Below are 27,269 nucleotides of genomic sequence, written 5' to 3' on the forward strand. Positions count from 1 at the left end.
AATAACCAACTTTAAATGCTTTATTCATAGGTTTGTACGAACTTTTGCGATGAACGTGAGACAACAAATCTGATCTCAATTTCATATCAAAAAAGAAGAATAGGCACTTTAGCTATTTTAAGATCATAAACATCTCCAAATGCTCTAGTCGTTATAAATCACAGTACTTTGTAAAGATAAATATTACCTAGGAAGGGGATTATTAAAATTATTTATTTACATTAAATACATCTAAACTGTCATATAAAAATAATTACAACAAAAACAATATAACAAAAAAGGATTTAACTAATTTAACAGTTATACGAAGGAAGAAAGGTCAGAAGATTTAAAGGAAGAAAAAAGAAAGATAGTTGGAAATACAGATAGATAGAGATAAATAGATAGATAGACTCCGTAGGTCTTTGCACCCAAGAGATCAATTTATTCTTCAGTGCAATATTTGCACAAGGACAAAATCATTTAACTGTCAATTTTGTAAACCTTATATCACAAAGAACAAACGAACATACAGACATACAGAAAAGGAGAGAGATAGATTGATAGGTAGATAGATAAATATAAATAAAGCTCGAGCTACATAGAAAGGTAGATAGATAGATGCATAGTTCTTTCCACCCACCAACAGAGGACAGTTTCTTCTTCATTGCTTCATTTGCAGAAGCACAAAATGATTTAACTATCAAACAGACAGATTAACACAGAGGATGAGAGGCAGATTGATAGATAGGTAGATAAATAAATAGAGATAGAGATAAAAAGTTACTAGATAGGTACATAGGTAGACTGCACAGGTCTTTGTACACACCAACAGAAGGGAAGTTTCTTCTTCCTGGCAATATTTGCATAAGAACAAAATGATATAACTGTCAATCTTGTAAAACTGATATAACAAACAACAAACAAACAAAGAGAGACATAGAGAAGAGATAGAAGGATTGATAGGTAGATTGATAGCCTGCATAAGTCTTCGCACCCACCAACAGAAGATATTTTCTGATCTTTCTTCTTCCTGGCAATATTTGCATAATCACAAATTGATGATTTGTGGCAAAGTTGAAGCCACAAACAGACAGAGAGAGCGAGATATATATTGATTGATTGATAGATAGAAACATGGAGAGAGCGAGATAGGAAAGGACAGAAGATTCAAAGAAAGAAAGATAAATGAATATATAGATGAAATGAAGAGATAGATAGTTAGATAGCTTGCATACGTCTTCGCACCTACCAACCGAGGACACGTTCCGCAGTTTCTTCACCCTGGCAATGTTTGCACAAGGACAGTTGATTTAGTAGTCAACTAGAATGTTAATTGTCAGACAAAAAATCATATAAGCCTTGCGCAATATCACTGCGCCAGGTTATCCTAAAGCTCTCTCAACGAAGGCTACTACTTCATCGGTAGTAAAATCCAGATCCGTTTGAAATTGCACCAAGGCTCTGTCGGACATTGGGGACTATAACGAAGGTTGTTTGTTATAAAGGCAGAGGGGCAATAAATTAGCCAAGGAGTTTGTCGAGAACATCTATCGGCTCTAAACCCTTTTGTGGCATATCAAATTGTCGAAAGCATAGATCCATCAGACGATGGGTTAAGAGTTAGTTTAAGTTAAGTCTTAGTTCAATGGGATTGCATTACAAGCCAGAGCAATGCGAAAAAGTTCATTAAAGAACCACCAAAGGAACTAACAGCCTAAACCTATCACTGTTATGACTAAAATGATGAGTTTTTTGGACACTGCAGACTTCGTTAGCATACGTATATACTGGGTGCAACAGAAACAAGCTTGAGCAAATAGTGTCGGGAAGAAGAAACTGCGGAACTTATCCTCTGTTGGTTGGTGCGAGTCTACCTATCTATTGGGTTGTCCGGAAAATAATGCAGGATTTTAAGTTTTCATTAAAAAAAATCTATATAAAATATTCTGTTTACGTTTACAGGATTACTCATTTGTATGAATGTCAACACTTATTAATCCTCTTCCAAATGATATTGTTTGTTTACCTCTGTAGCATTCCGCTACTTGGAAATAATTCAGTCATCCTTATAATGTCAAAGCGAGAATTTCGTACGATTTTCTTTTACGAGTTTAAACTCGGCCGAAGCGGAGCCCAAACGGCTAGAAACATTAACCAAGTCTGGGGCGAGGGTTGTGTTAATGAGTGCACTGTGCAAAGGTGGTTTAAAAAATTTCGGGAGGGAGATTTCAGCCTTGAAGATGAAGAAGGTCGTGGAAGGCCTTCCTCTCTTAATGATGATGTTCTGCGATCAGTGGTGGAAGAAAACCCCAAAACAACTGTTCGAGAACTTGCAGAGCAACTCAAAGTCAGTAAAACGACCGTCGCTGACCACATTTTCCAAAGCCCCCAACTCATCAAAAAAAGGTAATGGTTACGGTATGGTGGGCTTCATTTGGTTTAATACACTACAGCTTCTTAAATCCTGGCGAAACCATCAATGCTGAATCATACTGTAACCAAATTAATACCATGCATCAGAAATTGGCAGTAATGAAGCCCTCTTTGGTCAATCGGAAAGGGCCCATTTTGTTGCATGACAACGCTCGACCACATGTGTCACGTGTAACGTCACAAAAATTATTGGAGCTTGGCTATGAAACTTTGCCTCACCCACCCTACTCTCCGGACCTCTCGCCTACTGACTACCATTTTTTTAGACACCTGGACCACTACTTACAACACATAATATTCAAAAATCAAACGGAACTGGAAAATGCATTTATTGACTTTATCAATTCTAAAAATTCTGAATTCTACTCAGACGGAATTAATAAGTTACCAACACGTTGGGAGAAATGTATTGAGAGTATGGGAAATTATTTTGATTAAAGAACATTGCTTTAAAGTAACTAGTTTCTTTTTTTTTGTTTAATACCAAAATCCTGCATTATTTTCCGGACAACCCAATATGTACGTATCTAACTTTTTTCCTCTATCGCTTTCTATTTATCTACCTATCTATCAATCTCACCCTCTCTATCTGTTTGTTTGTTGTTTGTGATATCAGCTTTACAAAATGGACAGGTAAATCATTTTGTGGTTGTGCAAATATTGCAACGTAGGAGAAACTGTCTTTTGTTGGAAGGTGCAAAGACTTATGCAGTCTTTCTCTTTCTCTATCTATATGCCTCCTAATTCTATTTACTTCCTTTTTTACGAAATGGTGAACACCTTTCAGCATAATCCGTTTCTTTCGACTGATCACATTCTCCATTACAGACCATATTCATTAATTAATTAATATGGACGTTGCAATTGAGTGATAAAAAAACTGTGATAACTGTAGATCCTTTTAGACTGAAGGCCCAAACAGGTTTTTGCCGAAAACGGCAGATCTTTCTGACATAAAGGAGAAGAAAGTTCTGAACGTCGACGATGTCATTTTATAAATTTGACTGAGATGTATTACTCGGCCGAGGAGTTTTCACTCCCATTGTTCAACCTTTGGCCCATTGACTCAAGCTGGCGGTGGTGGGGAATATTTCATTCATCGACTAAAAAATAAAATTCCTGTTTTAAATATTCACTCTTGTTCCGATGCCAAATGGTGTGCTACGCCCAACGGAGAGGAATTTGCCGAGAGCAAAAACATAAAAGTACCGTGGAGGTACTAATTGAAAGATTCTCCTTCTAACCTACAAGGCTAGTGTTTACATTAAACATACAATACAAACGATTCGGCACTCAGAAACAAAAAATTAACGTTTAGACTTCTTGCAAGTTGCAAACATCTAAAAATGGTTTAAACTAGAAAAAGCTCGCGTTAAATTTGAAATTAATCTGAAATCAGGAACCTTTTAGCACATACAATCTCTAATAAAAAATATATCCAACTGAATATATGTAAATAAATACAATATTCGTATATTACGCAATAATTCAGGTTACAGTAAGAATGCTTTAGTTATTCCGACATGGGACCCCCGGCGTTGAAACACAACACATAACAGAGCAAAATTGAAAGAGAAGACCCAACGAAATGGGTATTGATAACAGTATTTACTATAAAAAGAATTTGACTCTTTGCAAGAGAAATATGTGAGTGATAAATATCGTGTATTATTTAAATACAATACATTTCTTTTAAGGAGAAAACAAGAGATAAACGTAATGCCAACATCTGTCATTGTTGATGAAGTAAATGTTTGAAAACTTATTTAATCTGAAGGATTATGTCTAAATGAATATATAAAGAACATGAGTTAGGGATGGTGCGTAAAAGTGCTGTATACCATAAATTATTACTATTTTATTTATTTTAAAAATGGCTGGGATCTATCTTGTCAATTTCGTTCTGAAAATGTTTCTTACTTGCTTTAAAAAGCTCAAAGGAGTTTAAAAGCCGGTGGGATGAACAAACATGTAAATTTTGTGTAATATAAATACCAATAAGAGTAGTAGTATATAAAAATATTCACACATATACACTTCTCTTAAATTCTAGCTTAAGCCTATCTTTTCAAATCCGCACTGCCTATAAAATCATGGGAAAGCTTTCTGCAGGATATACGGTAAGAAAAACTTAACGAATTAAGCCCCAGTTTTCTTTTGCCATTATTGTCAAGCTATTTACTACTTGGGTACACTGTTCCGTTATTTGATCTATGTGAGCATCCCATGTTTTAGTCAAAAATATTTCTTAGATACTTTAGTTGATGTACTAATTTCAGATATTTCCTTCAAAAACAGTCTAATTTCCCTTTCCTTCTTGGCTCTGGACAAGTGTAATACTTTTGGGACTGATTTAATTTTGTTGGATACTGACCAAAATTCAGTTTTTCGAAGAATAGAATTACCAAGGATTTCTAATTTATAACTGCTTTTAGCTGCTATCAACACATTGAAATTAACGGTAATTGCTATTCGTTTCGAGTGTTCCGGGTGCTGAGTTTTAGTAACGAGTCAAAGACTGTACTCCAAAAAACGGGGCTGTAGCAAGAACCTTGAAGGCAGCCATCGGTGTAGCAAGAGGCTATCACACCATTTATTGCTAATGTCAAACCTATAATCAACAGGCTTATGGCATAGAAAAAATGAACATTTTAAGATTGAAAACCGTTACAGAAGGGATTTACCCTGCATCTTATGAAATGTTCGTTACAAACTGTTGTCTCATCCTAGAGAAATAATGAAGAAATAGGATATCGAATCTGCTCATCATGACTGTGAAATCTACAGGTCGGTAATAAACAAGAAGATAAGTTCAGCTGTGCATTTGCAACTTATGCATTCGGTAAATACCTAAATAGTAAGCAGTATAACATGGCAGGAGTGTACTGTCCAAAAGAATAATTACAAAAGGTTTTTCTTACCTCTTGACCAAGCAAAAATATTTGAATTCAAAGTGAAAGAAAAAAATTTTGGACCAAGAAGAAGTAAAAAGAATGTCTGGCTCACCATAGATTCATTCCACTATACGTTTGTTTAAGTAATATTTATATAACAACTTATATGTATGTTTAACATGTTATATTTTAAAAGGAGCATAAAATTTAACAGGTGCACTTTTTTCAATGTTTTAATTCATGTCACCAAAACTTAAGATTATTGTTATTTGTTTTCTAAAAATTATCGTTAGTGGGGTGTTGTACTAAACTCTATTCTACTTCTCGAAGATGCTACATGTTATTCCAATTGATTTTTAATGAAGGCTGATCATTGGTAAAACTGTTTATGCATTTCAAATAGCTGAATGGTTCATTCTCTACATGAACTCGTTATCAAAATATACGGAACAAAATGAACATTTATAAGTGCGTACTTTTGATCCCAAAATCAGAATTCGCGTGGACTCGTCAAGTAAGATTAGTGGAGCCGAACTGGAATGTTGTATTGAATGATTAGAGGAAACCGGGGAGGGGATGGTATGTGTAACTATTTCATAGGACCCGGTTCCAAGATCTATAGCTGCCTAGCTAATCCTCGCATTAGTCCCTCTTCCAATTCTTAACAAATGGTTTTATTGACTCTTGATGAATCCCGGACGGAATCCGGGTCGAGAATGTGACTGTTGCGTTATGTAATTAAATCGTGATTCTTTTTAATTAACGCCTAGCCTTGCAGATATTTGTTTAATGACAGAGGCGACTGGCATGGAACGTTTTTTTTAAGGCATACTAATTCCTATAAACATCACTTAAATTGTACATTTCTAATCCTAACTGTTCGTTTACACGGGTGATGTAGTGTTGAACGATTTTGAAATTTTTTAATAGTGTGGGTCATTAATTGATCCGGGAGGTATCCAACTGGCAAATATTTGTAAATATGATTCTGCCAGTGGGCGATGAGCTGCATATTTCATCTATTTTTTCAAACCACGCTTCATCCGGCTCTTAGGAGCTTAGAGGTGACTCGCTGCCGCAGGTTGGAATGCTAATGTCTGCTGGTGCTTCCTTTGAGAGCTTATCGGTGTGCTCGTTACCCTGTATAACGATGTGCGCTTTTACCCACGACAAGGAGACATAGCCGCGTTTCTGAAGCCCTTATAATATCAGTCTAATATTTTCTAGGAGTGGTAGGCGGATTTTGCGTATCATTGAATCTATAGTTATTTGGCTGTCTGTGAAAATTCTTACTCTAGAATTTTGTGATTTTAGCTTCCAGCTGTTCAGCATTGTTATCGTAGCATTTACCGTCCAACCTAAATTTTTGCTAGAAAATAACTCTTTCCGATTGTAACACTATTACTGTACCCCATCCCACTTTTCCTTTTTCATTGCTACCATCACTTCTTCATTCAAAGATCAGTGATGTCCAGTTCGTCAGTGGTTTGATTTGGTTTTATCCCAGCAATGATGCAGCTGATTATGAGATTGGGTTATACCCCTTTATGAGACGCAATAATAATAGCCTTTGGACCCGGATTTTTTCCAGCTTCAGGGACCACTCCGTTGGGATTGCATGCAGGATAAGAGGCACAAATGCTTCTGGTGTGTATATGTGATAGCTCATATGGTTGCTCGAAATCCAACCAGATCACCGAGTAAGCAGCAGCTCTGAGTATGTGTGTGTGTGTGTGTGTGTGTGTGTGTGTGTGTGTGTGTGTGATGTGTCTATGTATGTGTATGTGTTATTTTATTTATTTCTGTTATTTCTGTTAAACCAAGTGAAGTACCAATATTTGTTAACGTTAATATAAGTCACAATGATCGATCATAAAGATCAAAGCCAAGCGTTTTCTTACATAGTACATTATGTAAACATTTCTATGGTAATTGTTTTGTTAATACAGGAATTATATTACAAGTTATAATTGAAAAATAATAATATAGTAAAATAGTGGTAGTACATGAGGACTCTTTCAGCGAAGCACAAAAGACTTTAAAGTTTTACACCTATATTTTGCCAAGATTCTTTATTGGTAAATATAGACAAATCAAAAGCATTGGTCTTTCGTTCGTCATTCAAGCATCGAAATCTTCAACAATTATATTACAATGAGTAATCGATTTACTTTGTTAATAATTATATATATTTGCGAGTAACATTTACAATAAATGGAAAATTCAACAGTGATGCTAATTATTTTGTACACAAAGCAATCAAGCTCTGGGGAAGATAGTCTTATAAAAGGCAACTCAACTCGATAAAAATAAATTATTCAAAACCATAGGTGCATGCAGTGTTACAGCGCCATTACTGTCATGTGATAAATACATATATAAATTCTTATATTTAACATGAACATGATGAATAAATCAGAAACGTTTTAAAATAGTTAGTGCATGAGTGTGAAATATGGGTTGGGCCAACTGTGACTTAATAATCACAAAATTATTACGTTCTTCGGAATTTTGGCATTGATTAATTTAGGTAAAAATTAAATAAAAATTAAAACAATATCATCTGAAGCATAGGTATTTTTTATAACTCGATTCTTCCTCAAAAGGCCAGTGATGAAACATGTTTTTTGGTACCTTTGATGCTCATCTTTATGCTGACATTACTTTAGATCAATTAATTATAATTATTAACGAAAGCACGGCGAGTAAAGCTGTTCGGCTGGAGTCAATACCCAATCGATGCTTTAAGTTCATTTGGAACACGTGTCCTATCTTTCTTCAGTCGTTATTTATGCAATTTTAACTTCTGAATCCATATCCATATCTTGGTCATGAATTAAATTGAAAGTTATTTAACAAAAAGAGACTCTCATTACCCATATAACTCAGAAAGGGAAGAGTAATATCATTTTTATAATACACAACAACAATAATAGTATATACGTCAGGAGTAATCAATTGTTATTTGAGGGTAAAATATAGAAAAGTTTATGCATTTCTTATTGATTTAAGAGAGCAATTGATAGTGTGAAGTACACAAAACTATGTTACCAACTTCGTTGAAGTCGTGAGGAGAGGGTCAAGAATGAAGTAGTTCGGAAAAAACACTTTTTTTTTCTGCCGACGTTTCGACCTTTATTCGGGTCGTCTTCAGGGCCTGGGTAATTACAACATTATTTTAATTTGAAAAAATACAATTTAAGATGTAATATACCAAGTATTTCATACTCACATAAAGTGTGGTGCTATTGTGGTGTCATATTGGTTTTTGTGAAAGTGTTGCGAAACTTGAATTTGTATTCTTTTGTTTATGACTGTGACAGGGCTGGGGACGCGATATTTGGAATTAGCCGAAAATTACTACATATTAGCTAGAGAATAGCTAGACTACAGTCGGAGAATCCCTTTCCTTCCGAGCAATTCTCGTATCTGAAGGGATGTTATTAGACGAAGTTTTAAGTCCCTATTTATTTTCATTCTTCTTGTCCAACATCGCTCGACTTTTCAGTAACTCTATAGGATTATGTAGGGGTAAAGATTTATTGATGTACACTGACGATCTTATGTTACTAACATCTTAGAACGAAATTAAGAAAAGTTAAATTTTGCTTAATAAATACTTTTCAGATATCTTTATAACTGTTAAGACCAACAAAACAGTGGCTACTGTATCTTTTACATAAGAGCATTCTGTTGAAAAAAGTGTTATGTACGGAAGTGATTTTGCAATGCTTTTGTAAAAAATTTTAATTATCTGGGTGTCCAGTTTTCTTCTCCAGCCAAATTCTCACAAGTCGGTAAATATTTTTTGGGGAAAAGTAAAGAAAAAAGTAAAGTACTATAGCGACCCACTCATTCATGGGGTTATTAAAACCATGTAAAAGTGACAATTGGGATTCTCAATGCATGTTGTACGATTCTATCTCTATACCTCGGAGATTCGGGCACCTAAATACACTAACGAAATTAAAAGAGGACGGTTGAAAGTTTTTAAACAAATTTTACATCTTCCAAGGAAACTCCCGACCCGCACGTCGGTTAGAATGGTCCATTCATAATTCAATGTTTAAAAGAATGCTTGGTTCGTGGCAGACATTTTTGAGAATGCCGGGCCATCAATTTACAAAGGTATGTTATCTAAATTTGTTTGAGTTATTAGATAATAAAATTTCCTTCAACTGAGAAAGGGAACGCAGAAATTATCTCTTCATTACTGAGCATGAACTTTTAGGTTTGATTTATGTACATATATATTGTATTGCAGACAAGCTTTCTGTATGCTTCAATTGGCTATAACAGAGTAATGAAAAATGAAACATTATTTCCAGTATTGGAAAAAACGACCACTTTTTCACTCACAAAACTTCCAGATAAAGCATGGTCTTGAAGAAGAAAGCAAATTCAGCTGTTACTGCCAAGCTTTCGATCTATTTTAAGGTCATCATCAGGCCCGATATTAAATTTCACATTATGAAAACATAGATTTGTGCAATTGTTTTAACAATCAATATAACTAAACAGGGTGTTCGATTACTCGTGTTACAAATTTTGCTAGTAGATTTTACATTCAAAAATGGAGCCAAAACGTCCTAATTAACTATCGTCCGAATTTCAACAGTTTCGGAGTTAATCCCTTTTTTTCTGATTTTTTAAGATTTCACGACCTTGCTTCAAATAAACAATGATAACTCCAAAACTAAAAGTTTTTTGACAAATTCGTTGATACCATTGATAAATACATTAAATTAAAATAAGATTTGATCAATACTATCTTGTAAACGTTTGTGAAATAAACGTGTCAGTAGCCAGAACTTTGAAAAAACTGACTATGGTGATTCTAAAATACTAGTTGCAAACCTAAAGACCAGCAAATTTCAGAAAATGTTTTCCATTTCATATCCGTTTTAGTGGTGTAATTCTTTTTTAAATTACTTTTTTCAAAAATGATGAAATTGATAAAGGAAAGGGAACAACCGTGGTGGGCGGATTGCTAAGGTGGAACTTAATGAATTTTTAATGAATTTATTAAACTTTTTTAATTTGAGTTCGAAACCGAAATAGTGAAGTGTTTACTTATTTACCAACAATCGCAAAATTGATTAAAGGATTATTAAATTATTGTATTATTATTCCTCGTCATAAAATAGTTTTAAGATTCAAAACGTTTTTAGGTATCTGTTTTCAAAAAGATTGAACAACACACACACTCCACCGTTTATCATTTCTATTTACCGTAGTTTTCAATGAGATCAAAGATTCAAAAGAATTTAGTTTTGAAGTTATCATTGTTTATTAGAAGCAAGGTCGTGAAATCTATAAAAATCAAACTGTCAAGATTCGGACCATAGTTAACAAGGACTTTTGGATCCATTCTAAATGTAGAATCTACTGGCAAAGTTTGTAACACGAGTAGCCGAATACCCTGTATGGAACATACAAAATAATCTATTATATTTCGTGGTCCGAATGACCAAATAACTTCTTTCAATTAATTAATATTTATGTAAGGTATTGGTTGAAATGAAAAACCTAGTTCCACGAGCGGGATTCGAACCCAGCCGAAGGTCGTGGGTTCGAATCCCGCTCGTGGAACTAGGTTTTTCATTTCAACCAATACCTTACATAAATATTAATTAATTGAAAGAACCCAGCCGAAGGTCGTGGGTTCGAATCCCGCTCATGGCACTAATGAATCTTAAATATGTCTACATATTGACATATTTAATTTTTTTACGGGCAATTTCAAATTTCCTTGAAGATCGACTCAGTCCTAAATTGCCAAGGATGATGATGATCTTAAAATAAGTGGAAAGCTTCGGTTGTAACAACTGAATTTGGTTTCTTCTTCAAGACCATACTTTGATCAGAGTGTTCATGACTGAAATAGTATGATAATACAAAGGTTGCAATGTTTTTAAAAACGACACCACCGATTTACAGAAAAATACTTATCCTATCCAAAAAAACAAATCGAATGATATATTCAGATAATCATATTTGTAAAAGTTACTTGTTGATTATTTTTCCCCTCAGCTTTTAACGTCCATTAACAAGAACGCTCAGACACGTTTTTAATGTTATTCGATTTAGTAGCACCAAAAAAAGTTATGCACCCTGGCCCTGGACCTCATTTTAACCACCCAGGCAAGCTCTGGGCATTTCGAATTGCGAGGAATGCCAGTCACTCGTGAAGCTGGGACGCTCAGGATGCCGATCCCTTCGGAACTTTCTGCCATGGATCGAAAATATTTTAACTTGTCTTCGAAGTGCTTTCTCGTCTCAGATTAATATTTTTTGGTTCGGCCCCGCGATGTTGAAAGACGGCGGAATAGACGGCCTGGAGAAACAGCGGTTATGCAAAACCCGCCGGGCAGGACCGCATTCCCTTCTACCCGAATAATTTATACCTCATCTTTGTTTCATTTTTCCTTTCCATCATATTAGTGTTAATTTATGGAGGACAATTAAAGGAGGCGTTCAACTTCAAACAAATATTTCCAATGCGTCGATTCAAGGATTGAAGTTTAAATAAATTAGAGCCGATCGATGTTATAGCATGATTTGAGTTCTTGTTTCTCGCTCCCATCATTTCTAGTAAAATTAATGATAAAAAAAGTTCACAAAATGATATTACAATGAACAGGAAAAATGAAAAAAAGTTTTAAGTGTTGATAAAATTCCACTGAAAAGAGCCTCGCCCATAATGAAATCATTGCTTTGAAAATCTTATCAAAACGTCATTTCATCGAAATTTAATTTTTTCAAATTTCCTCCGCTGTAAGATGTACATTTTAAGAACTTAATAGGTGTTATTTTTTCAAATGTATTTCACATTCATCTATTATTTTTATTTCTATATCGTAACGCTAGGCAATGTGGAGGCCTACCGCCAAGCAAAGCAAGCAGCAAAAGACCCACAACTGGAACAAGAATATACCCACTCTCGGTACTCTCGTACCCTCCTGTTACATACGTACCAAAATAGAGGTAGGTACCAACAGAGAAAAACGATATCACACCAAAAACTTTTACCCAACCCTATTGGTGGTAGAATTTCCAATTAATTATAAAGTTCCCTATGACATAAGCAGTCATGGCAAAAATGAGACTTACTTGACGAGGTTTCATATCCAAAAAGGGGATTGCTGTTAATGTTTATCTAAGAAAAAGCAGACGTGGGAACACATCATTCAGGATTGTACCATTTGCGAAGCACAAAGGAGAAACATGTTAAGTGCAGTTGTTCTTCAGGGAGAAGCATGGCCTGCATCGCTGGAAATTTTAGTTTCGAAAAACATTTTAAACTATATAAACAGCAAGGACTTTAACTTAATTTGACCTATTTCAATGCCCTTTACTTTGTTTCTGAGTAACTTCTGTGTTAGGTATTGTGCTATCAGTTCATTATGTACAAATTATTATAGATTATTAGTTCTATAGATTGAAAACAAATTTGCCAAATGACCTGTAATTACTTTGTGGGAGCAGATCAAAAAACTCACCCCAGAGTAATCGGTATTCCTCGGGGCGGGGTTAAACAATCCCTTTCTTACTCGCTAATAAATTATACTAATTCCAATAAAATAACATAAACATATCCCCAGATGCAAAAAATAGAAGTTTGGTCAAATTCGCTCCCCCAGACTATTCGATATTCTTCAGGGTAAAGCATGATAAAATATCAAAACTCTTTCATTTCCATTTAACGTAGTAACTACAATGTGAGATTTGTAGGGGCTGTCCAACGGGTTGGATATTTGGGTGATGAATTAAAAAAAATGGTTGAATGAGTTTCTTAAAACTTTGAAAAGAGCGAATGATTTTATTCCTTGCTTTATTTGGTTCTCCATTTGATGACTCTTTATGAACGTTTAGATATTTTGTTCCTAATCGTTCCTCATTTCCATTATTTACTTATTTAGTATATAATATATAATGCATTTAATATTTGTAATTTTAGTTAGATTGTTAATGTGTGGTGGTTATTGACCGTTAATCGATAATTATTCAGAAATCGTGAGATGCGGTCTGGTGTGATGTAGGTTTCAGATACACGACATGCAAGAACGGCACAATTACACTGAAGACAAACACTTTGAGCCCCGAAGATGATCTCAATAAAGATCTTAACGTTGGCACGATAAATTGCTGAAACCTACATCACACCAGACCGCATCTCACGATTTCTGAATAATTAGATTGTTAATTTTAATTTAGTCGCTTCATAATAATAGTTGTTTAGTATTCAATGAAGACTAGTCTATTGAAAAAATAAATAAATAAATAAATAAAATCTGTGATGAAAGTCACTAATTTCACGCAATTTTAAGAAGTTATAATTATTTTCTTTAAGGCTATTTAACTACCGATATATGCAAATTAGAGGGTGAAGATGCCAACACGTGTGCCTTGAGCTGGTTCAAAAATTCCGGAAAGGAGATATGAACTGGGAAGATTGATTCTACGATGTTTTGTTTGTACAGCAGCTATGGTTCAAACAATCACCAAATTTTACAAACTGCTATGAATCAGTACTTAAAAAACAAAAAAAATCGGAAAATCATCAATGGTTGTTTTGCTTCGCCCAGACTTGTTAGTTTTATTCAAAATGATTAAAACTGATGTCGACTATTCCTCCCTTCTAGAATTTATCAATTTTTTGCTTCTTCTAATAGAATGTTTTTGTTTTTTTAATAGAATATTACATTCCCTCAACTGAATTTTTTCGCATCATTCATGATTTCGTTTAATAACTTCACTTATAAAATTCTTTAATATTAAAAATACGTTTTTGTTTTATAGAATTTCTTACCACTAGAAATATACATTTTTATTTACGAAAATTGAAAAATGTACCCTATTTCAAATATATTAAAGGTTTATTTTCAACTTGTATTAACTTGTTAAATTCTTCCTTTTAACACATTTTTCAAATATCTGTAAATAACTTCTTTAAACAAATGCATAACTAAATGTTTTTTATTTTATAATTTTTACTTGGATATTTGTTCAATAAGTATTGAGGCCTTTTTATATTTTATTTCACATATTTTGTATTTTATTTATTTTATATAAATCCGGTTCCTAGTTTTGTAAACTTCGCGATTTGACAAGATCGGATCAGAAAAACTAACATAAATTATTATATACCAAGTTTTATATATCATTTACCATATATAGTAAATATATACACTCAAAGCCAACGTTATATTAATTACCAAAAACATGAGTTTTAATAAAACTATTTAATTATGATGGTTTGAACGTAAATTCACCAAAACAGCGGAAAATCATTTAGTGAATGATTAAAATTTGTCTAACAATTTTTTTAACCTAGTTTTGGTTTTAATGTGTTATTTTAAGAAAAACGAGGTACTAAATTGGAAGTGAAATTCATTCTATCACTAAGTTGTATTCCAGTGTTTTGATAAACTTTCTGTCAAATAATCTAGTCGCCGAAACGCCAAATTTGCTCATAATATCATTAACAAATTTCACTCATTAACTAACCGGTGTTTTGGTGAATTTACGTTCATACCATCATAATTAAATAGTTTTATTAAAACTCATGAATTTGTTTAATTTGGCATAATAACGTACGTTTTTGGTAATTAATATAACGTTGGTTTGTAATCTTTGGGGGTATGTATGTTATATTATGGTAAAAGGTATGTAATACTTGGTATATAATAATTCCTAGTAGTTTTCCTGGTCCGCTCCTTTATTGTTCCAGGCAGATAATCAAATTAAGTATTTGGTTTCTATGGACGACTGTTTTTTCATTGTGAACGTACTCTTAATACATTTTTCTTCATTCAGTCTTGCCTTTGTATGAAAAATATATATAAAAACTCACGGTCGAAAAGTGGGAAAATCTATGGAGCTAATAAATCTGCCATCAGCCAGAATAATTAGATTTTTAAAATAGAAATCAATTAGTAAATTTTTGTTAGTGTTTTTTTTCTAATTTTTGCTTATAAGTATAAAAAATATATTTTAAAAAATCGTGGACGAAAAATGGAAAAAATCTATGCAACAAATCTGTCATCAGCCAGATAAAAGATTATAATTGAGAAATGAGATTTCCATTTCCAAACCAGTGAATTTAAAAAAAATGAAATGGAAGTTTAATGAAGATATTGTATGCAATTTTATAATGTTTTTTGTTTTTAAAGGAGATTTCAAAGCAATATGAAGTTATTATAAATTGATTTATAATTTTATTAAAGCTCATGAATTTCGATCTCCTTTAATTTGGCTTATATTACCATAAGTTTGTTGTAATTAATACAACTATAAAAATCCATATAGTTTGAAATAAAGAACAAAATACGTCCGGTGTCTGTTTTTTTCTTCCAGAATTTCTATGTTATATATGGTAAATAATACAAATAATACATGATATATAATAATTTGTATTAGTTTTACCTATCCACTCCTTTATTGTTCCATGCAGATAATTAATTATTTGACTTGGACGACTGTTTTTTCAATGTGAACATACACTTAATACATTTTTCTTCATTCAGTCTTGTCCGAGATTTTTGTGCAACAATTTTCGAAACGCTCATGGTGTTCCTGGATATTGGAGGTAGCTTGGTTAGGATTCTAGTTGGAGGAGAAAATTGAGGTATCGTACGCGAAGATGCTTGCGATGGTATTGGGGTGTGCAGGAAGGTATAGATGATATAAAGAATACATATATATACAGAAAGTTGGGAGAGCAACAATGGTTGCTGGCTCCCCTCAGGATCCATATAAAGGGTAAAATCATTTTGCATCTCATTACATAATGTATAATTAATTTTCTTTTAAATAATGAAAAGTAACGATACTTTTTCGAAGTTCTAATAGTTGCAGTTGAAGTGCATCCATTTCATCGGATAAAAAATTATCCCAGCATTGCAAATCTTCTTAAATCTCCGGTGTGGTTGTACCGTGCAAACATTGACCGCGTGCAACGTCAAGAAGCAGGCAAATTAACGAAAGTGACCCGGGAAAAAGAGTAGGGACGTTTGGAATGGTCGGAATTTTCAGAAACCGGAGCCGTCTGCCTGATATTTTCGAGGGTAGTGCCTCCAGCAACCGGGAGCCGGAGAGCTCAAGAATGCTCAAGAGCCGTTTTAAAAGGTGGAGGGCGCTGGATCGGCAGCGCATGCGTACCCATACCGGCATTCCACATTCCAGAACTCCCTCTCCTTTTCAGAATGCCCCATGCGCTCCGGATGCCCTCCACACGCACTCCATCCCAGAGTTATCCCAGTTTAAAAACCTCCGCCACACAAAACCCCGCGCTCGTAGTTGGTGACAAAATTTACCAGACCAGCTCTCCGAATTCAGTCGTGGTTTCTTTGAAATAGTGTGAGTTGTGAAGTGTTTTCTCCTGTCTTGTGGATTACCCGTTCATTTGGATTATTTACCTTTTTGCATTTTTAAATTCATAAAAAAATTGGATAACACTCATGTGGATAATTTCTTGCAACGTTGCTTTCCATCAGTTAAAGGTATTTTTTCCTCTTTTCTTTATTTCTGAAAATCGCTTTGATTAAATATAACAAGTCTTCAAACGATAACACCATGGCTTTAAAAAACCCAAAGCAGTAAGCCTCGCCAGCTTAAGTAAGCCTTTTGAATCTTATACGACTAACATTTCGTTTTTGAAGATTCAAAACTCATTGAAGTAAGAGAATCAGTTGAAATTGCTATAATTAAAAAAATAAATACAAATAAAATGAATTTGATAATGCAGGAAATCTCTTCACGTGTTGATAACGATAAATCTCATTAAATGTTTATTAGTGTTTTTAATATTTGCATATAAGTATATATATTAAAAAAATATAAAAAATCGTGGTCAAAAAGTGGGAAAAACCTAAGGAATTAATAAATCTGCCATCAGCCAGATTAATTGATTATTTTTAAATTAAAATTAATTACTAAATTTTTTTAGTGTTTTTTTTAGTATTTCCATATGAGAACAAAAATATATTAAAAAATCGTGGTCGAAAAGTGAGAAAAATCTATGGACTAATAAATCTGCCATCAGCTAGATTAATTAGATTTTTTAAATTAGTATTTTTTTTAATATTTGCATATAAGTATAAAAAATATATTGAAAAAATCGTGGTCGAAAATTTCGAAAAATGTATGGAACTAATAAATCTACCATCAGAAAGATTAATTAGCTTTTTTAAAATTAAAATTAAAATCAATTTTGTTAGTTTTTTCTAATATTTGCATATAATTATAAAAATGTATATATAAAATCATCGTCTGAAAGTGTGAAAAATCTATGGACCTAATAAATCTGCCATCAGCCAGATTAATTAGCTTTTTCAAATTAAAATTAAACTTTGTTAGTTTTTTTCTAATAGTTACATGTAAGTATAAAAATATATACGAAAAAAATCATGGCCCAAAAGTGAGAAAAATTTATGGAATTTACAAATGCCATTAGCCAGATTAAAAATTATTATTGAAAAATGTGATTTCCTTTTCCAAACCAGTGGATTAAAAAATGTTTGAAATGGAATTTTAATGCAGAGATTGTGTGAATTTATTTTTTATTGATTTCTTTTGCAAGATTTCAAAACAGTACGAAAGTAACTTAAATTGAAAATTTTAACTATGGAAATTGAAGAATAATGTAACACCTGATGATTGTTAATGTGTTTGGAAAATTTGTTCTTCTTTGAGAATATGATTTATTTTTATTTTTTACATTTTATAGTTCACTGTTGTTTTTACATATAACTGACACTTTTCACGTTGTTTCGGTTTATTTTGCATGTGTTAGTCGGCACCGTAGATTTACTGTTTTTCGTTCTTTGATTTGCGTTTTCTCTCGATATGTCAATTCTTACTGGAATTCATGAACGATGTATGAAACTCTACGAGAACAGCGCCAAGGGCAGACGGAATATACCTGAAATAATTTCATTTCTTTCCATTATAATATTACACATAAAAAAGTAAATTTCTTGTTTAGCCGTTATCTATCATCCTGGTTTGCCTATCCTCGCTGATTTTTGTTAATTCATAGGCATAGGATAGGCAGACCAGGATGATAGGTAACTATCAAACACTGTTTTATCACCCAGCAGACGACAGGAGGAAATCTCAAATATGTAACATAAAATTGCAAATTATAATTAACAACACCTATTTAAAATATATTATCCCAACAAGTTTTCTGATATAAAGAATTAAAGTAAGAGAAATTTATCAACGAAAGATAAAACGTTTGAAATGAATAAAGTAATATATTTTATCATTACACTTCAGTAATCGTTATTAGTGATTGAAATTGGAATGATTAAGTATTCAGAACTTTGTAAACCTTTTTCCTAAATATCAATAAATAAAAAAATATTATAAGAACGTGGTTCTGTTGTCCATTTAATATATTCAAGGATAACTGCCATGAATTTATGTGGATATTGATATCTTCTTTATTGGATTATTACTTATTTAAAACAGGGTTACTGCATACACCAAAACAGGCCGTAATAGAGGATACAAAAAATAGATAATGCCAATAATTATTGACCAAACTATCAAAATGAAAGTTCTATTCTATTAGAAATAAATCTCCTTCAATGAGCCCTCCATGAAATGCATGCAAGTTCAGTCATAATAGTTGTTTCATCTCAGAAGTCGATAAATTTTTTTTTTTAACTATTTGTTTTTATGTAAGTTATATAAATTGTATCCTGATGAAGGAAATTAATACGCCGAAAGCTTGACTACAATGTTTGATTTTTCTTTGAGGCTTCCTCCCCGATGCTCACACAACATAATAATAATATCAAGTTCTGATTTAGTCTTTATCACCGAGAAAAAAAAATGATAAAACGTGTTAATTGGAATTTCCCAAATTTTAATAAATTTAAATGAAAGGGGCGGTTCAAATTCATTCACTACATGTGTTCGTAGATTTGTTTTTTATTATCTTCAGCAGGGCCCTTGCAAGCTGTCACTGCATTTCAAAAGTGCAAAGGTTGATGACGCGAGATTGGTCTTGCTAGATAGATAATGTGAAACACCTTAACAATTTATGTGTTTAAAAAATGTTAGAATTATATAATATTGGTCAGTTTAGTTTTCGATATTTATAATAAATGGAACTTATTTTTCTTTACCATATAATATGGTATAGAGGTGTTTTGTGTGAATACCGAAAGAGAGTTTCTACAGTGCCGCCGCGCTCGCTGGCCGAAATGCCAGGCGGTTTCTCTTTTCATTCCTTCTCACAGAAATATTTGCCAAGAAAGTTCCCGATCTCTGGGTTCGCCCGGCGTAAAAGTGACCCCATCTGAGAAGGGAGACCACGAAAAAGAATCGACGGCACGACCGAAAATTCACTCCTGAGGTCGACGTTCGAAAAAATGTCAAGGCTTTGTGGAACCTTCGGATTCCAGGCCAACTGTTTACAATTAAAAACTGAACCTATTGAAACCTGATGGAAAGGTTTCATGCATAACTATTTGATAGATAAATCGCAAAGGTTTTGCTAAGTTCAAAATTTCACTTTAATCAAACAAGATAGTAATTATCGGATGAACAGAAATATAAAAGAGGGTAGGCGAATTTTATTAGAAAAGTTTAACCAATATGCCTAAGACAGATAAAAACAACTCACTGAGTCTAAAAATTGATTGTCACTGCAGTGGTGCAGGGTATTTTGACCTTTCACTACCTACTCCGGGGAAAGTGTCGAACCGGTCTCTCCAATTCCAAGTTTTGCAACGTTAGAGCATTTTGTCGGAGAAAGGGCCGATGTAGGTGAAAATGTGGACGAAATTGGGGAACTGTTTCATTTTATATCTCCATCCAGTTGGAACATCTAACATACATTTACATGTGTAGAGAGCAAATTCAAAACCTTCGAAACACGCCAGACGGACAGTTTGTCTCGTTTGTGGTCTTGTGTCGTTTCCTCTCGATGTGGCCCTGTCTTACACGCATTCTTCATTAATGGCCTGATTCTAACAAGCGTCCTCGAACGGGCAAAGAGTATAAACGGCGCCATGCAAGCAGCAAAATTAGTTCTTCAAGGATATTTAATTTTCTGTTCTACTACTAAATAAATCGTTTTAAACAACGATCGTTACCTTTTTTATAAGATTTATTGAGATCATAAATATTCAAAGTTTTTTTGGAATACAGCCACTCTTAACGTATTTCTGATTGATCACTAACTTCCAACTAAAATACGATGATTTCTGCTCCATTAAATAATCAATAAAAAGAAAAAGTATTGAATAATAATACAAATTATATATTCTTCATTGTCAATGAATAATGTGAATTTCAAAAAAAGTGAAAATCGCCATTCAGACTTCATCAGAACTGCCATGTATTGAAGAATGCTAAATGTAAACACGATTAAGATAAACCCTTGAATAGGATTATATTCTTATCGAAATAGATTTTCAAATAATAGATTATAATGAACCTTAACTTTGAATTGAAGAAATCTTTAAAAGGAAAACTGTTATGACAGATAAAAGGCTCGATTTTGGTAATATAAACGTTAACAAAAATTAGTAAAAATAATTAAACATCAAGCTAATGTTTGGTAGTTGGTTGGTTGATTTTGTTAAATTTACTGTTGAAATGTAACATTAGGAAGAAATGCTATAATTGACAACCAATGTATACCGTTTTTGTTCTTAAATATTAACATTTCGTAGCACATTCATAAAAGAGGAAATTTTTCAAGCAAAAATATTTTGTCCTCCTTGTTTTAACTGAGTTTCATTTGATCCATTTTTCTAGACTATCATACTTTCTTTAGAGACAGGCTATCAATTTTGTTACCACAAAATTATTACGACAAAAGCCTCACACATAGTACCAGTGTAATCTGTTTTAGTGCTAGCCTATTTCCTGTGTAATTCATGCGTTAGAAACGATGTTTTATGTATTTTACTATATTTCATTTTTAATTTAGACCAGGAATTTAATTTTTAACTTAGCATAACCATATAGGTAGCACAATCATTTTAAATAGCTAATGATTTAGAGTACAAAACCCATTACGTTTCTTTGTATTTATTTTCATTTTTTTATGCTCTCAAATTAATGCATGTATATTTAGGGTTCTACGTTTAATTTTGAATTTCGGATCATATGTAAAAATTTATAACGATCTCCGACATACCTATGTTCAATTGATGAGTACAAAATTCTAAGTAAAGTATTTCTATCTGTCTACCTATATTTTACTTTTTTATACAAAAATTATATTTATAATGCAAAAAGCACGAATTTTATAAAACGTGAAAAATAAAATACAAAAAGCACGCAACAATAGCTAACAAAATTTACTTTTATACTTTAGAAGGGAAAAGTTTGTATTAATGTCTATTGTAACACTGACGTAATAATCGAGAGGGAATATTGAAAACTACCTAGGAGAAATTGTGTTAGATAATATTATTGTTGATCATTGTTAGTTTTATGGCTTTATATGAATCAACAATGATATAACCCCTGATTTCATTCAAAATCTACTATCACCTACCCAACCCCAAAATGTAATTATAGAAATTTGTTTATGAAAGTGGATTTTTTACAGTTCGCTTTTTCTCTTTATCAACTCGATAGACTTTCGCAGGCTCAAGAAAGAATTTCAATTTGGGAAAACGTCGCTCGGTTTCACTGGGTTAATTGCATTTCGGGTCTTTTGGGCTACTATTGTTGTGGTGTTGTGATATCCCCGGGCCGTCCTGGGGGGAAACTCGGTCCCCCTTCCAGGGCCCTGGAGAAAATTATGCCGGGATGACTGCACGTAGCTCACGCAACCTCTCTGGAATCTCATCCATCCCGGCTGTGCGGACGGCCGCCGACTCGGTTTACGAAATACTAAGCCGAGCGGCGCCGATTGAACAAATGAGAATAAAACTGGAGATAATACCGTGAAATATTTGATCGATCTGATTTATACGGTGGCTATGCTAAGCTGATAATGGAGAAAACTGGATCTGAAGCTTATCGAAATGTTACCTTATATATTTTGTTCATAATTAATTATGTTTTAGCATAGAAATTTCTATAGGTCGCCATGTTAACGTAAAATAATTAACATCATTAAAAAACTAACATTTCATTTTTTTCATTTGTAATTTACATTGACAAAATTGCTAAAATAACGCCAAAATATGGCGGGAAAACGATCAAATCATACAAATCACATCCCAGGCACTCATGAAATTACCTGTTATACAAGTATCTATAGATATATGTAGTTTTTAAGTCAATATATTTTTTAACATAAATAATTTGCTATAATAGACTTTTTACAACAGAACTGACATCTGTGTTTGCTTATTTAGATTATAGAAAATCCAACTTTCAATAAATCAAATATGCGTACAACTTCCAAAATATATTAAGACTCATATTTGAAAAAGGAATCTTCTGGTTTGAACGCTTACTTTCATTAATATTTAAATAATGTTTATTAGCTTTAGGACAGTTCTAATTATAACAGTTATCAGTCAAGTTAAGTTGGAGTATCAGGGAGTATATAACGCAAATTTTTTTTAAACTGAAATAATTTGCCATAATAGACTTTTTAAATACTAGAACAGAACTGACGACAGTGTTTAGATAACTATAAATATATTAATTTAAAAAAAATATATTAATCCTTTTGTCAGATAAATCGTTGAAGGTACTAAACAAAATATTAGCTCAACATAAACATTCAATTTATTTTAAACACAAATATTAGTTTATAAACATTACATACATTCAATTAAAGATTATAATCGTTAAAGATAACGAATAATCACATTTTTCAAAAACCTACATATTTATAATAGATAATTTTTCTTTGTATTTTAAGTATTGCATAAATGATTTGAATCAAAATGTAAATACATAATCTTATATAATATGTTTCAAAATCGAGTTATGTTTAAAAACCTAATAATTTTTTTTCTTTTATATGTAATCTAAATGTTTTCTATGATCGTTAAAATCAGTACGTCCTTTAACATATTTTCATCATAATGCAGCAGTAAAAAATATTTTTATATACTGCATTATACTGTTATATTGCACATGCCCGTATATATATTACATATAGTATAACATAAAGCATACGATAAAAAATAGTGTAAAATATACGACTATAGATTTGTATTAAAAAATTATCTGAGTTAATACTGGAGTTATTTGCACGATTAGTGTACCTACAAGTCGTTCATGTTTCTTTTTTCTTTATTACAAGTTGCACACATTCCTGTTAGTTTTCTAAGAAATCAGAAAGTCTTATTAGCAATTATATAAACTTAGAATAACAATAAATAGATAAATTTTGACTGCAGTGCTTTCCATAGAACCCCATCATTCGAAGAGTATAGCATGCCTGAAGGAAAAAACGAATAAAAAAATGTAGATTTTTTATTGAATCTTGTCTGATTATTATTTATTTAGTGTCCTTTATTCCAGTATTATTAGATTGAGTTCAGTCAGGGGATACATAATTTTCTTCATAGTCAGTGAAATCCTTTGAGAAAATCGTATTTTTTCGGGTGATTCGCCCCTCATTGCGAAACGGAAGATGCTTATCGGAGCCCGAATGTTAATATGTTAGGTATGTACTGGGTAGGCCGTGTGACCTTTATGCACCGCTTTCTCAATATGAGCGTTATGTCGGCTGGAATGTGGCCGTGTCTATCTCTGTACGTTTCGCCTCCCAGCCGATTCCATTTGCAAGAGCAACTAGTCGCTTATTATGGACGGAATGTCCCATTCCGTGTCGCGACTTCGTTAGCATTCGACTTGGTTATTTATTACAATCAATTATCATCGGTTATTTCGAGGTATCAAGGGAAACTATTTAGAAAACGAGGGTCTTGGACATTCCTCGTGAGAAGGAGGCCGGAGGGAGTGGTTTGGCATAATCAGCTTCCCAAACTCGTTCTATCGCATTTAAGTAGAAATCATATTACATCTTGTTTCAAGGCCCGCCGTATCCCTCTTAAAATATAATGACTTTTACCTTGTTTGGCCAAATAATATTTCATATACATATATCTTGTATCTTGAGATTGAACACCCTCCTTTATCATATTGTTCGCAATTAGTCGAAAAAAAATTTAAATTTACATTTTCTTTCCCATTTTTCTTTGTTTCAGAAACTACATTGCGGATCAATTTTAGAAATTATTTGAATATAATCATTTTTAAGAAACTTGCTTCTCATGTTTATATCGGCAGATTAGACTAGCAGTGTTTTCCTTATGAATAAAATCCCCAATTTTCATAATTTGCATATAAATAAAAAAAATTCATGTTATACATCAAAACATTTACCCTACGTACTTTGATTTATTTTAAATTTTCCTTCAATTGTGTACTAGTTGTAACTAAGAACTTTCCAAAATTTGAACACTATACACTAAAACCCAATATTTTGAAAGGGAATACTAATTGTACATGTTTTATATTACGAAAAACATAAAAGACAAACAAATTTATGTTCAATATTGTTTTTGATATTTTAACTGTAATGTGTAAAGATCTATGCTTTAAATATTTGGTATACCGCTTACTTTACTTTTTCAGCATAAGTACCTAGTGTCATTCCAATTTTAAGATACCACAAACCTTTCGACATTAGATAAAATTTTACTTATCATATTGTTCAAACATTTTTGTTTTAAAATTTAAAAATATAGATGTCATTTTCTTTCCTATTTGTACTGTGGCATAAAACTTTTATTTTTTCACTAGGTGAGATTTTAACGATTGTCTTTGGCATATTTTAATATGCACTTCTTCATGGAATTACCTAAAAACAGAAAAACGTATTGACTATTCCATTGGTTTGGAACGATTAGATAACGAGACAAAATATAACACTAAATAATAAATTAAATTTTTTCATGATTCTAAATTTTTTAAACAGTTTGTATTACATAGTTCTAATTAGTGCATAAATGTTTAAAACCTTTTGCCTTTATTATTTCCATGAGAGAACTATTTTTCATGTGTACTTTGGTAATAAAACCATTATCATATTATTTTTTAATAAAAAATATTTAAATTAATTTACTTGTTTGCCACCTTGCAGCAAACCACTATTCACTTTTAAAACGTCTATTTGAATTAGTAGTAATTATTGAAAATTGATTTTACGTACTAAAGAGTGGGGAAGCTCTTTCGAATATATGAATTTATCAGAAGAAATTAGTTGTATTTGTTCTAGTAAAAAAAGAAAATGACAAGAACCTTTTTAATAAGTATTATCAATTATTAATAATAATAATAATTAATTAGTATAATCAGTCAGGAAAATAAAACAAACCTAATAGATTCCTTTAAACCAATTGTAAGATTTCAAATTTTGGTTGAATGCAAAAATAAAATAATTTTTTTGTACTTATTAATAAGTTAATATAGAATATAAATAATTTGTCGAATTTAAGAGGGGTGGTCAATTACCGGTTGAATACAACAAATTATTAAAGAACTGGACACTAAAAAATACACAAACAATTTAAATTAGGTGTTTTATAGTGTTCATACATTTGAAATTTCGCTACATTAAAAAAAAAGTAAGTAAATAAAGGATGTTTTAAAATCTAAATGTTTACTATTACTGACCGATTTAAGATAAGAGATGTACTTATTTGTTTCCTAGGTAGGAAGAATTCTCAGAGTACGCTTTAATAGCCGAGCTTTCGTTAGTACTTATTCGGTGATCATCAGGACCATCTATAATACATTTAATTCGTGTAATTATATTATGACTTACAAGGTTGTGCTGTGTGGAAACTAACATAAGCTTACTCAGTGTAACATAGCGACAGCTAGGTCATTTCATACTATCTAGCCTAAAGTAACCCACCGAATACAAACGTACAAATAAATATGTACATCTATATATTTTACTCATTCTGGTTGGTGGTGGAGTACTCGATATTTCTCCATCGAACTACCCACAATATTAATAAAGTAACCTACATTAGGGTCATTGGAGTATTTTTATTAATTCTCTTCCATTGATCCTAACACACTACGATTGTGGCTATAAATCGCCATCAGCCCTCACCACTCACACTAATAAATCGCACTCAAACAAAATAAAAAATGGATATATACAGTAAAATAACTAGGTCTTCCAAAGCAGAACAGGGGACCCAGAAACTCGATACTGTGTCCGAGAACCATTCTTAAATTCGGCGGCATGTGTACACGCTTTCTATACGGGACCAAGGCGTGACAAGCTTAGATTATTTTGGACACATCGAAACGCAACATAACATCACAAGGATGTATTTTTTTAATTTTATAAATCTTGTTTGTAAATTCCGTCAGAGTTATCTTTTCGATTATCATTTCAGTTAAGAGGCTCTGAAACCTAATTTCTCTAATTTGTGTGAATCATTCCGGTGACACGGTGCATCTTTTTTTTCAACAAATAAACACTTAGCTCAGCGACACCTTCGAATAGTGTCAAGGAGAAGGCTTTCCGACCGGCGTGCAGAAAATCCGAAATGCCGACATCACAACAAATTCCACGAGATCGTCTTTTCATGGATCGGTGCAAGGTTAATTGAGGGTTGTTCCACGGCTTCCAAGAAAACGGCTTATCGTGCTCTATTACACCCAGGAGAAAAAAAAACTAATTGGCTTTATCTTACCGCTGGGAAAAAGCTCGATTCCATATATCATTAATGAAAAACATGAAAATCACCTGAATTCAACAGAAGAAATTAAAAATACAATGTACTTTTGTTTTCGTAAGACAAATTTGTCATTCATATATATTATATTATGTATGGCGCAGAGGGCCGGTGATGACCTCAGCTGTTGGTCAGCCCAAAAACGTCCCACTTGATATCTTATGTATGATAAACATTGGAAATTGTAAAATTTGTAATATGTCCAAGGCTAAGTGTTGAATAAAAATACTGTACTTTCTCTTCTTGAACCTTTAAA

General features: G+C 32.6%; 1 protein-coding gene across 1 annotated transcript in view; it reads left to right on the forward strand.

Moving 5' to 3' along the window:
• Positions 1-16,519: 16,519 nt before the first annotated feature.
• The window catches only part of LOC106672527 (protein expanded), a 54,720-nt gene continuing 43,970 nt past the window's right edge, over positions 16,520-27,269 (forward strand). The window contains exon 1 of the mRNA XM_014404048.2: positions 16,520-16,813. The gene's annotated coding sequence lies outside the window, so the exon portion shown is untranslated. The remainder of the gene's footprint in view (positions 16,814-27,269) is intronic.

The sequence above is a fragment of the Cimex lectularius genome, unplaced genomic scaffold (genome assembly GCF_000648675.2).
Source record: "Cimex lectularius strain Harlan isolate CLEC.00 unplaced genomic scaffold, Clec_2.1 scaffold130, whole genome shotgun sequence".
Lineage (NCBI taxonomy): Eukaryota > Metazoa > Arthropoda > Insecta > Hemiptera > Cimicidae > Cimex > Cimex lectularius.